The 13,247-nt window shown below is 47.9% G+C and overlaps 1 protein-coding gene across 1 annotated transcript in view; it reads right to left on the reverse strand.

Annotated features, from left to right (window-relative positions):
- The window catches only part of LDLRAP1 (low density lipoprotein receptor adaptor protein 1), a 255,666-nt gene that overhangs the window by 198,678 nt on the left and 43,741 nt on the right, over positions 1 to 13,247 (reverse strand). The gene's annotated exons all lie outside the window — the stretch shown is intronic.

Here is a 13,247-nt window from a genome sequence, read left to right on the forward strand (position 1 = left end):
AATTACAGACCTTCAATTTATTCAGCAAGGTGTCAATTGTTTGGATCAGACCTTAAAAATAAAAGCATATAAAAGAACTGCATGATCATACGGAGATTAATTTATAAATAGCAGTGAATGCTCTGGATAAAGGCAATCCACATTAAGCGTGCATAAACAATTCTGATAATGTAAAAAGATATGAAAACTCCAAAAAGGGCACTAAACTCTACCAATAGTTTCCATTAAAGAAAGAAAGCATGGCAATTTCTATAATTTTGCCACACCAAAAAAATAGAAAAAGCAAATCGAGTTTGGCATTTGTGTACTTTATGAGAGTCATCACTTAAATAACGATAGCCCTAAACCATTACAAGACGTTGGCTTAACCGCATGCGGGCGGAATTCCGCCCGTACGCTGAGTTTTTAAAAAATCGCATGTTACGTGACGAGCTGGGCTCGTCATGAGCGTGCGAGGAGGCTACCTCATGACGAGCCCAGCTCGTCATGAGCGTGGAAGGGGTTAAAGCCAAAGGAGTGGTGTTGAACTATCTTGTGCGATAGACCATCCCATTTCAGTGTGCAGTTGTTGCTAAAAGTAAAAGACTTACAATCTCAAGATTTTGGAAAGGCTAAAGGAAGGAGACTTTGTATCCAATAGGATTTCCACTGATAAAGCTTTGAAGCTGGCCATTGGTGCTACTGAAGACTGCTAATTTGAGCTCTGTGACCATAAATCACAGTCTGTCCTAATAGGCTGGTTTTAGAACTCCAGTGACAACCCACATGTGCCCTGGGGTGAAGTGTATAGCTCAAGTGGAGATCTCCCATATGGAACACTTTACTTGGACAAGAGAACAGAAGCTAAATACAGGGATAGTGGTTAGACTGCAAACTATCCCAAAACAAAAAGGGACTAGAGACCCCCGCTACCAATCCAAAAATCAGTAATGGTAAGCAACTTTAGTGGGACTGCCATCAGGGTGAAAGGAGGGCTTTTTGAAAATGTTTTCTGCCAATCTCATTACATACCCCTATATTTCAGCTCCACAGACAGCAGCCTAGTAACCACCAGTTTATTTGGTGGTGAGCATCTGCCAAAGCAGTGGTTAAGCTTTAAAAACATCAGCTGTTTGTTAGAGTGAGCTTAGTTTGACCAGCAGTCACAACGATCTATACGACATAAAACCAATATCCAAATAATGAATGGATGAGTGTTCATTTTCTTAACTGGATGGTCTAGTTAGGAATAAAATCAACGTTTTCAGTTTTGCAGGAGCTGCAAGTAACACATACAAACCACTCTTAATATGGACCATCAGTATTGAAAAGTCTGAAGAAACAAAAAACATATACAAGGAATACGCCCCAACAGAGACATTTCTGATAACCAGGAGACAAGAAAACATTTGAATAGTAACACAAAGGGGAGACCATTTCTACATTCTGGAAAAACACTACCCTTGCAAGGATCCTTCCTGCTTCTACCAAAGGCTTGCCAATTCCAGAGAGCATATCTTGAGCCAACTAAGCCCAGTCAAAAGACTGTCCTCTAACTGGATATACTTTACATGAAACAAGTGTAACATTAGATATTTTTATAGGATCCCAACCTACTCATGGAAGCATCGTGAGATAGTCCGTCCGATTCTCACTTTTAGAACTACTTCAATTTGTAAGAGGTCAGCTTCATCATACGTTTTAGCTGCCAAATTATTCACCTAAATAGGGCTACAATTAGCTGGGGTGGGGGGAATCTGAGCACTCAACCTCTGCTTTTTTCCAGGTGAGTGGATCATACCATTGTTCAAGACTACTTAAAGATGGAGCATAGCACCAAACCCTCTATTGCATTTCACAGCTACCTACGAAGATATAACCTAGGCCAGAGAAATAACTGTACTCTGGGCACCCACAGCTTTCCTCAGTTCAGAGCAAATAGGGCTTCTAGCATAACAAATATTCATGTCAAGGGAAGTTGAAATGACTTGTAAAGCGCTCAGCCACCAAGCGGTTTCATGGCTCTGATTTGACAGAGGGACGGGGGGGGGGGGGGGTGGGGGGGGGGGGGGGAGCACCAGCAGGAAAGTTATTACACTGGGTAGGCTTGAGTGAAAAGGTAAGTTTTAAGGGCTTTGCGGAAGTCCAGATAGATTGTCATGGACCTGATAAGAGGAGGAAGAGTGTTCCAAAAGCGAGGAGCAAGGAAGGAGAACCTCATACCACCCAACTTAGTCCTCCGTAAGCGGGGAAAATTAAGAAGGGCCTGAGTGGAGGAGCGAAGGGTACGAGTTGGGACGCAAGGGGAAATCATGGAGTTAATGAAAACTGGGCCTGAGCCGGCAAGGGCCATGAAAGTCAGGCAACCCATCTTAAATAGAGATCTCTGCAGGATGGGAAGCCAATGAAGAGACTTAAGCAAGGGAGTGATGCGATGAAACTTGGGAAGCCGGTAGATGAGACGTGCGGCCTGGTTCTGTATAGATTGTAGGCGCCGGAGTTCATAGGCCGGGATGCCTACATACAGGCCATTTCCATAATCCAAGCGAGAGATGATCATAGCCAGGATGATGAGTTTAAGGGCATCATGGGAGAAGAAACAGGAAATAATTAAGTCCCATGGAGGGAGTAATGTGTACATAACACAGAATATTAGTTACGATTCTGGACTTTGTAAATGTTTGGTTTGGAGTTGCCACCCTCTCGTCTCAGGCAATCAGTTACCAAAAGATTTTTGAAGGAGACTGTTCCCAATGATAGTGCAAAAGGCCCCACATCCAGTCAACTGCTTCCCTTTTTTGGCAGAATTGGTTTTGAGATCCCTTAAACTTTGAGTGTAAATCAGTAGTGGAAGAGCAAGCAAGCTAGTGTAATGAGCAACACAAGGTCACTTGTGCTGCCTTGACATCTCCCAATCCAGCATCTCCAGCAATCACAGCACAGAAACTGCCCTGATCCCAGCCACAGACAACATCCAAACCCAACTCGACAGAGGAGAAACGGCAGCTTTGATGCTCCTCGACCTCTTGGCAGCCTTAAACAGCATATCACACCACACGGTGATCAAAAGACCACCACATCAGCATTCAAGGGGACATGCTCAGATGATCACCTCCTTCCTCACTGAAGAACCCAGAGGAACCACCTCAGTGTCCTTAAGGGATCACCCCACAGCTCCATGCTCTCCAACGCATATATGACCCTGCTGGCCAACATAGTTAGATCTCATGGTCTCAACATCTGTTCGTACACAGACTACACCAAACTAATCTTCTCATTTACCGACGATCCCACCACCAGAACCAACTTCCACAGATGAACAACAAGTGTTGCTGAATGGATGTAGACCTGCCTGCAGAAAAACACAGACAAGATTTGATGGCCACCAGGAGTCATTCCATGTGTAATGCTGTTGTCAGACCTAGGAACTGCACCCACTCCCTACAACCATGCTAGAAACCTAACCACAATTGACAGGACAACAAGCTCACTGTGAAATCACAGATAAACGCCATCTCTGCCTGCTTCCTTACTCTGCACATGCTTTGTAACATCTTCAAGTGGCTACACCTAAACTCCAGACGCACCATGACACAGGCCCTCATCACCATATGACTGCACTAGGAAAAGGCCCTCCAGGTAGGATTGCCAAACACCTCCTACAGAGACTTCTGACCATACAGCCAGACTCATCCTAGGCCTTCCCCAAAGAACCCACATTACACCCCCCTCAAGCAACACCTTGGCTCCCCATAGAGAAGAGCTGACAATTCAAGCTGCTCACCCATGAGCACAAGGCTCTACACAGCCAACAACCATACATTAACCACAGCCTGAACTTCACCAACCGTTGAGAAGACTATGCTCTGCCTACCTCCCACTTGCCCATACTCCCCTCATCTACCCGAGCAGAAATGGAGGACACTCCTTCTCCCACATCACAGCAAAGACCTGGAACAGCCTCTCAGCGCACCTCTGGACCATCACCTCCCTTCTGGAATTCCAAATGACCCTCATGACCTGCCCGTTACAATAGGTCTCTGGGGCCTGCAAGCACCTGGATACCCCATCGGGTGATTGCACACACGTTATAAACTTGATTGACGGACTTGATCACTAAAATTTGAATAGATGTGGCGAATGGATTTTTTTGGGAGGAGTCAGAGAGTGCACTTAGTAACCAGGTTGGACTTGGGTCTGGCTAACAGTTGATATTTTTCTAGTTCGTTGTGCTACTATGTCCCAAATGATGTGCGTAGTTTCAGCATTTATGACAGCATAGTCATCATGTACTAGCTTTGGAGTTAGTAAAATGGAGGCTCATGGCCTGTCCGACATACAACTCATTTAGGAGTTTAGGGCCAACCTCGTACTTTTTTTTAATTTTTTTAAAAAGACTCGAGAAATGTTCCAGTGACTTCCACAATAGCGAGGCGAGGCCTTACTACATGCCTATAGGAAATAACGGAAACAAGGTCTCCAGGTTCTAAATCTTAATTAGTTCCCTGGGTATCATCCATGGCTGCAGGTGCATTGCCATCTCCTACAGTACAAATCAGTTGATGACCTCGAATGTTAAGGTTATAAAATTTGATAGCGTCATATACAACTCTGATGCCTCGGTGAGGCACAAATATAAATATCTGAAATTCTATGCATGCAGTTTACATTGGTCAGGAAACAATGAAACCAAGTAGTAAAACCCTCCTTTAGGCTGCTATGTGGACCATTAATTGCAGGTGTGTTATGGGTATAAACACCATCCAAATTAATGGTTAGAAGCTTATCTTTATTGGAAAAAACTTCAGCCTGGAAAATCTAGCATAGCCAGTTAAGATGCTCTTCCAATTGACTTTCATGAGCAAACCATAAACTGAAGAGAAAGTTTTCAAAAAAGAAAGTGCATGCATTTTGCACATCTTGAAAGGATTACGTTTAATGTGCTAACCACAATAATTTAATTAACAAACAAGAACAGAGACAGGCAGCCCACAAAGGAACCACAATTTCAGTTCCAATGCCTTTCAGACCTCCTGAACAATCTCCAAAAGAAGAGATACAAGCATTGGCATAGCCAATAGGTCTCGCTTTTGGGACCTTATAAGTGTTTAGCCATGCAATAGTTGATGTTACACAAAGGCTATTGTGCAGGTCCCAAAAGCGAGACCTATTGGCTATGCCATGCTTGTTATGAATGCCATGTAGGTAAGGAAAATGCTGGTTTGGGAAGGAAAGCAATTTTGATTAATGCACAAGCGTACAATAAATGTGCCCAAGCACTTTAAACCATAATTCCATATGACCGTATTACCTTGGTAGGCGGTGGCTTGACCGTTGGCATATCTTTTTGGCACTCAGGTGAAAATCTAGAAGTAACTACATTAGACATAAATTGCTTCCATAACTGCTGTCTTTTCACTGAATCTGTACTCATTGCTCATTTCTTAACATCAACAACGTCACAGCCTAGATGTAATGTGACCGTCTTTTAAATCATCAAATCAAGGGTAATATGAAGTCATTTCCTGTGATGTCAATGGTGTGAAAAGCAAAAAGAACAGATGGACAGAATGCGGACCTAATCAAACATTCACCCCCATACACAGATCTGGGTTGAATCCATTGTTTTTTGCATGCCATGCTATTCCAGTTTAGAGGAGGGGTGTTACCCTGAAAACAGTCACAGGATTATGGTCTCCAAAGTAGGGAGGACCTGGCTTGGCAGTTCGGGCTGTACTGTTCCCATGAGGAGCAGGGTCAAGACTGATTTGCATATGACTGGGTCCAAACTGGGGTGGGTCATAGTGAATAAAAGAATAATGAATTTAACCCAGAACTCTCGACTGTGGATGAATCTTTGATACATTCAGATTCCCTCCAACATTCGGTGACGTGGCACAAATTGGTGTGAAAAGGGCACGTGTGTCAATTATCGTTAGTCCAGGCATTTTGGTGAACCGATGTCCATACTAAGAATATGAATTATTTCTTTAATGGGAAGCCAAGGCCACAAGAAAGCAATTTCATTGCTCAGTTTTGACCAAGATATGTCACTTCTTAGGTAGTGGTGATCACAGCAAAAATTGCCTGAGCCGAGACAAAGCCCACGTCAGAATCTAAACTTCTGCCAGAATTGTGGTTCTGGGTACTTAATGCCCTCCTTTGTAAAAGACTCAGCCTGCCACAGCGCTCTGCTGGGTTGCAGAAATGACAACAAAGGCATCTACAACAGGACTACACATGTTTAACTAGCGTACTTTCAGGTATTTTTTATGATCCCGAAACAGACTTAGGATTGTTCGGTCAGGCAGAATGAACCAAACTCTGCAGATGTTGGAAAACTGTTTTATCTTAAAGCGAAATTTAAATCAAACTGCAAACATGCCAAGGGTGCTCCTCCGCTCTCGTTTGTCTGTCGTTTTAGTGACTTGTCACACACCCTGTTTAAAAGCTGCCAATAGAAAAAGTATTTAACTTGTGGTTTCAGAGTGTCATGTCTGTGCTTCAAGGCGTGTGCACCAACGCAGCATGACGTTAAAAGTTCAGCAAAAGCAGTGGAAGTGCCGTTCCCACCGTGAAACTGTCTGCATTATTCTAGTGTAGGAATCCACTGCATTCTCCGATGCCCTCTTCTAGCAGCCCAGGTGGCCTCGCTGATTGCCTGTACACACGATTTGACATGTCCTGATCGCAATTATTCAGAATTTTTTACGCGCACATTTGAATTAAAAATTAAGGCACTGGCCAAAGTTGGAAAATAAGTTGCATATGCACTGCTTATTTTCTGCCCTTCCCTGATCACTCTTCTGCTACAAAGTAGATTAGATTTTCAAAGCGAGGACACACCCCTGCTACACTGGAAAGCAAAGAGCGGAGAGGGAGCACTGCAAGTTATTCAAAGTTTATACCGACCCCTTGGAAAACCACCTAATGGTTAACAGCAAGCTTATCACTTCCTCAGAGATTAACATGGGAATGTCCGCAAAAGTCGCTCAAACTGGAGATATTTCCTCAGCACAGGGGACAATGAGCTGCTCTGTGAAACCGCCAGGCAGAAAAGAAACAAACGACGCAGGCAGGTATTCATTGGCAGGAGGGCAGTCGGCAGATGGGTGTGTGAACCAGTTGAAACATGTAAATGAGTGTCACACGAAACCCTCGGCTGCAAAATCATCTCATTGCTGAACCAGTTTCAGCAGCAGCCCACCCCTTACGGAACAAACATTGGCCACGCAGCTGTAAAGGTAATGCGTTGGTGCGGCCGTGAAAGTGATCAAGAGGACAGTCTTTGGTGGGGGAGGTGCAGAGCGAGGCGCGCTGCAAGGGTGCAGAGCGAGGCGCGTTGCAAGGGTGCAGAGCGAGAGGAAAGCTAGATGGCTCCTCTGCTCGTGCCGGTGCGTGCAACTGCACTCTGAAAAAGCTGTGGTAGGACTTTAAAAGCCCCAACTAAATGTCTCGCTGACCAGGGCATGCGCTAGCTCAGGCGAGACCCTAAAAAAAATATATATTCTGTACCACAACAGAAAATTGAGCCAATCGGGACTAGGATGATCCAGAAAAAAGTGACTATGTATTCAATCAATCATGCCATTTGTATAGCGCACTACTCACCCGGGAGGGTCTCAAGGCACGGGGGGGGGGGGGGTATGCTACTGCTCGAACAGCCAGGTCTTGAGTTGTTTCCTGAAGGCGAGATGGTCCTGGGTCAGCCGAAGGTGGATGGGGAGGGAGTTCCAAGTCTTGGCAGCCAGGTAAGAGAAGGATCTTCCTCCGGCGGTGGCTCTTCGGATGCGTGGTACGGCTGCGAGGGAGAGGCTGGTGGACCGTAGCTGGCGGGTGGGTGTGTAGAAGGTCAGGCGGTCGTTGAGGTACTTGGGGCCCAGGTCGTGGAGAGACTTGTGTGCGTGGGTGAGGAGCCGGAGCGTGATCCTCTTGTCGACGGGGAGCCAGTGCAGGTTCCTCGGGTGGCTGGAGATGTGGCTGCGTCGGGGGACATCCAGTATGAGTCTTTTCTGTAGCTTGGCTGTGGTTCCCGTGTAGAGTGAGTTTCCGTTGTCCAGTCGGCTGGTGAAGAGTGCCTGGGTGACAGTCTTCCTGGTCTCGGTCGGGATCCAGCGGAAGATCTTGCGAAGCATATGCAGGGTGTTGAAGCACGATGAGGAGACGGCGTTGACTTGTCTGGTCATCGAGAGGGAGGGGTCCAGGATGAAGCCCAGGTTGCGTGCGTGGTCGGTTGGCTTATGTGCGGTGCCCAGTGCTGGGGGCCACCAGGAGTCGTCCCAGGTGGAGGGCGAAGATCCCAGGACGAGGACTTCCGTCTTGTCAGAGTTCAGTTTCAGGAGGCTGTCCTTCATCCACTCGGCGAAGTCTTTCATCCCTTCGTGTAGGCAGGTTCTGGCGGTGTCGGGGTCTCTGGTGAGGGAGAGGATCAGCTGGGTGTCGTCGGCGTAAGAGATGATGTTGAGGTTGTGCTGGCGTGCGATTGCTGCGAGAGGTTTCATGTAGATGTTGAAGAGGGTGGGGCTGAGTGAAGATCCTTGCGGGACGCCGCAGATGACTTCGGTGGCCTCGGAGCGAAACGGGGGGAGGCGGACTCTTGGTGTTCTTCCGGCGAGGAACGAGATTATCCACTCCAGTGCCTTCTCTTGGATACCAATGTTGCTGAGGCGCTGGACTAGGGTGCGGTGCCAGACCGTGTCGAAGGCAGCGGAGAGGTCCAGGAGGATGAGGGCCACTGTTTCCCCCTTGTCGAGCAGGGTCTGGATGTCGTCGGTGGCTGCGATGAGGGCTGTCTCGGTGCTGTGGTTGGCTCTGAAGCCGGACTGCGAGGGTCGAGGGATCCGTTCGTCTCGAGGAAGGCGGTCAGCTGTCTGTTTACGATCTTCGATGGCTTTAGCAGGAAAAGGGAGGAGCGAAATGGGGCGGAAGTTTGAGATCGGTGGGGTCCGCTGTATGTTTCTTCAGGAGGGCGCTGATCTCGGCGTGCTACCAGCTCTCCGGGAAGGTGGCGGTGTTGAAGGAGGCGTTGATGATGTTCCGGAGTTGGGGTGCGATGGTGGAGTCGGCCTTGTTGAAGACGTGGTGTGGGCAGGGGTCGGTCGGTGATCCGGAGTGGATGGTGTTCATCGTGCGGGCTGTGTCTTCGGTGGTCACCGTGGTCCAGGTGCGAAGGGTGGCGGTGGGGGGGCCTTGGTTCGACAGTTGGGTGCGTGGGTGGGGCGCCGAAGCTGGTGTGGATGTCGGCGATCTTGCGGTGGAAGAACGAGGCGAGGGAGTCACAGAGGTCTTGTGACGGAGTGATGTCGTTGGTGCCGGTGCTGGGGTTGGAGAACTCCTTCACGATAGTGAAGAGCTCTTTGCTGTCGTGGGCGTTGTTGTCCAGTCGTTCCTTCAGGGATTTCTTCTTGGTGGTGCGGATGAGCTGGTGGTACTTGCGGGTAGCGTGTTTGAGGGCGGTCATGTTGTCGGTGGTCCGGTCGAGGAGCAAGGCTTTCGAGGGTGCGGCAGATCTTCTTGGAGTCCTTGAGGTAGTCGGTGAACCAGGATGCCTTCTTGCTTCTGGGTCTGCTGGGAGGGTTCTTTAGTGGCGCGAGGTCGTCGGCGCAGGCGGTCAGCCACTGTGTGAAGTTGCGGGCTGCTTCGTTGGGGTCCGTTGTGTTGGCGGGTGGGCTCTGGCTGAGGGAGGTGGTGAGCTGGTCTGCGGTGATCTTGCTCCAATTCCTGTGAGGTACCCGTTGCGGGTGGTTGTGGGTCGTGGATCTTTTGAAGCTGAAGTGGACGCAGCTGTGGTCGGTCCAGTGGAGTCCGGTGGCGTGGCTGAAGGTGATGTACTTGCTGGAAGAGAAGACGGGATCAAGCGTGCGGCCGGCGTAGTGGGTGGGGGTGTTGACCAGTTGCTTGAGTCCGAGGTTGGCGATGTTTTCCAGCAGGGCGGTGGTGTTGCGGTCCTTGTTGTTCTCCAGGTGGAAGTTGAGGTCCCCGAGGAGGATGTAGTCAGTGGAGGGGAGGGCGTGCGGGCTGATGAAGTCTGATGTCTTCGCTGAATTGTGTGCGTGGTCCCGGGGGTCTGTAGACGAGGGTGCCTCTGAGGGTCGTCTTAGGGTCGGTGTGAATCTGGAAGTGGAGATGTTCGGCTGCGGCGAAGGAGTCCTTGGCGTCGGTCGTGATGCGGATGGTGTTCCTGTGGACGATGGCGATGCCACCTCCGGTCTGGTTGACGCGGTCCCTTCTGATGATCTTGTACCCGTCCGGGATGGCGATGTCGGGTGTAGAGGAGGCGTTCATCCAGGTTTCCGTGAGGAAGGCGACGTCCGGTGATGTAGTGTCGAGGAGGTTCCAGAGTTCCACGGCGTGTCTGGACAGAGCGGGTGTTGATCAGGATGCACTTGAGGTGGTTGCTGCTGGTGTTTGTCTTGGCGGGTCCTGGGCAGGTTCGGAGGCAGGTGAACTTGCAGGTGCAGCAGGTGAAGGGTCCGTAGGTGCGTCTCGGGGTGGCTCGGCAGCAGGCGTGGGTCCGGCCGGCATTGAGTGCGTTTAGAGTGGCGGCGTCGTAGGTCAGTCGGGTCGTCTTGCCTCGGCGGGGAGGGCCAGGGGTCCTGGCGCTGGCCAGGCGCGGACGGGCGCAGACGGGCTTACCTTCGGCGCTCCGTCGGTGCTCCCACTGCGCGCGTCCGCTGCGCGGTCGCTCGGGGGGCGTCATAAGTAAGGAGCCGGGAGGGAGGAGCAGCTGGGTGGCGGGGGCGGGGCGGCAAATGAAATCACAGGGGGGCGGGGCCGCAGGGAGCCAGCGGCGGGAAATTCCAAGAAGCAGCGGGCAGTGGGAAATTCCAAGGAGCAGCGGGAAATTCCCAGGAGCAGCGGGCAGCGAGCGAAGGAATCTGCAGGCAGGAGGCGGCAAAGGCAGGCAGGAGCAGCAGCAGCGAGTGGGGCGACCAAGCCCTGTGGAGGGCTGAGCGGTCATGCTACAGTGATAGGTGGGCACAGGGCTTGTATCTGGTATCTGTAATTATGCTGCAAAGCCACAGAGAAGACAGGTATCACCGTTTAGAAAGTGGATTGAAAAATGGTAAGAATTCATGGGGGGGGCCATAGTTTTTTTTTGTTTTTTTGGCAGAGTTTTATATAGCGTGAACTAGACCCGAACTGAATCAGGTATCAGAGTGCTTTACATATTTTCCAGTTACGTTACATGAGGACACACTTTCATTTTAGGCACGGGGAGATTAAGTGATTTGCCCAGAATCACAGGAGGTTTTGGCTCTCTTACCGAGACTCGAACCCAGATCCTCAGGTCCGAGGTCGAGCACCCGAGCCGTTAGGCCAACTCCTGCATGGATCCCAAGGGGGTCCACAAAGCCTATTCAGAGGGTCCTTGATTGTTCATATAATTCAATATTTGTCTCCTCTTAAAAGTGTGTAGCTGACATGCATCCAGGAAGCCAGGGGTGCTCATCAAAACCATACCCAGGCATATTCAAACGCAAATAAGTACCGTACCAAAATTGTAGTACAAGACTGGCACTCCGAGCAGTGGTGTTCGTTTTTTAATTAGCACTTAACACGGCAGAGAATTACAGCAAACGCATTTCAGCTTTCGTGACAAAGGCTGGGAAAGCCAAAAAGCGTATGACGCCATAATTTTTTGCCATGTTAAGGTAAAAAAAAAAATATATCAAAAAAGACCACCGTTCCAAGTGCTGGCCTGTACTTCAATTTTGGTACAGTACATATACACGACACACCCACCTTAAAAAGTAACGTTCTGTATGTGAAGAAATTTGAAGCTACAAATTAACTTGGTATCATCTTGATTTGTGGGGGCACAGCAATTACTGCAAAAATGTACCTAGTTGGACTATTGGTGGCCTCAATTGAAGCAACAATGGTATGAGCTGATAAAGCAAATAAAGAAACTGGTATGCTTTACCCTAGCATATGGCTTCACATTTGAAAAATAAAAAAATAGATTTTGAAAAGATCCAACTCATCAACATTAAAATTTCTAGGGTTCTGAATCCAAACATTTCCTTAATTTGTATACTTACTTTGGTAGAACGTTTGGGGATTCAAACACTAGAAGATTGCTTAGGTGGGGATCCACGGCTTCCAGGACTAATTCACTAATGATATTGCACATTGACCTACCAAAACATTGCATAGAATTTATCAAAGTTAAACCTACATACTAAACTCCCTTAACATCGGAGATGGCGGGCCTCAGCTTTGTGATCAGAGGTCTACAAAACACAGAAATCTAGCCTTTGTGGTTGCCTACACGCCCATTACTACTCCATAATAAATGCCCTGTTTATATACTCTCCCATCACAAATTATCACAATGAGGTATACCAAGCACTTACTTCAATATCACTATATGTAGTGTGCATAATGCACTCCTGAAGCACCACTAGAACTATACCACTGCCCCAGTGTGAGCCAACACAGGCAGCTTAAGGGCATGCCTTTACCCCCACATACAGGGGCACTATTGGTACGTTACATTCAGGGCTAGCCGTCATCTGTTCCCAGAGTCCCTATGTGGAATTCGTACGGCCAATAGCCCAGGACATATTGTTAAGGGCAACAAGTGTTCATGTGAATTTTGTTCTTGGGACAAGTAGGCCCAACCCCCTGCAGCACAAACCATTTAGCTGTCAGTTTGCAGTACCACATTATGGGTCAGGGAAGGACAACGTCTACAGTTAAGGTAATATTTTTGTCCATATGTTAATGCTGTTCAAACTTGTATTTATGGTTCATTTATTGAAGGTCTTTATTGTTAGGGTGAGCACTCTAAATAAATGTTGTAAGCTCTGACTGCACTACTGAGTGGTTCCAGTATACAAACAAATGTGTACAGAATGCTCCCTGATTTGATGCAAATATTTACAGAAGCTTGAAAGCAAGTTTGATGATTCTTTGGTTTCAAAATAAAAATGTTCACAAAAAATGATATCAGGGAAAAATGTTTTTGCTAAACTACTGTAAAATTTAAGGTACCATTTCTTTGCAGCATCATTTAGTAACATGTGTTGATGCATGCTAGAATTTCCCAAAAATATTCATAATGGAAAATCAGTGTAACCAGTTTTAACAAGATTATGGGAAACAGATATAAACAAACATTGGAAAACCAGTAGATCTCAAATTGGTAGTCAGCTTTTTAGTGGTCAATGTGTGACTTGTATTTGCATGGTTTTTGTAAAATCTTATTAGTGTGGGAGCTGCCGGGTCCTCACCATTCTAACAAACACTGGCAAAAATCAAAA

This window comes from Lissotriton helveticus, chromosome 3_1 (genome assembly GCF_964261635.1).
Source record: "Lissotriton helveticus chromosome 3_1, aLisHel1.1, whole genome shotgun sequence".
NCBI classification, from domain to species: Eukaryota; Metazoa; Chordata; class Amphibia; order Caudata; family Salamandridae; genus Lissotriton; species Lissotriton helveticus.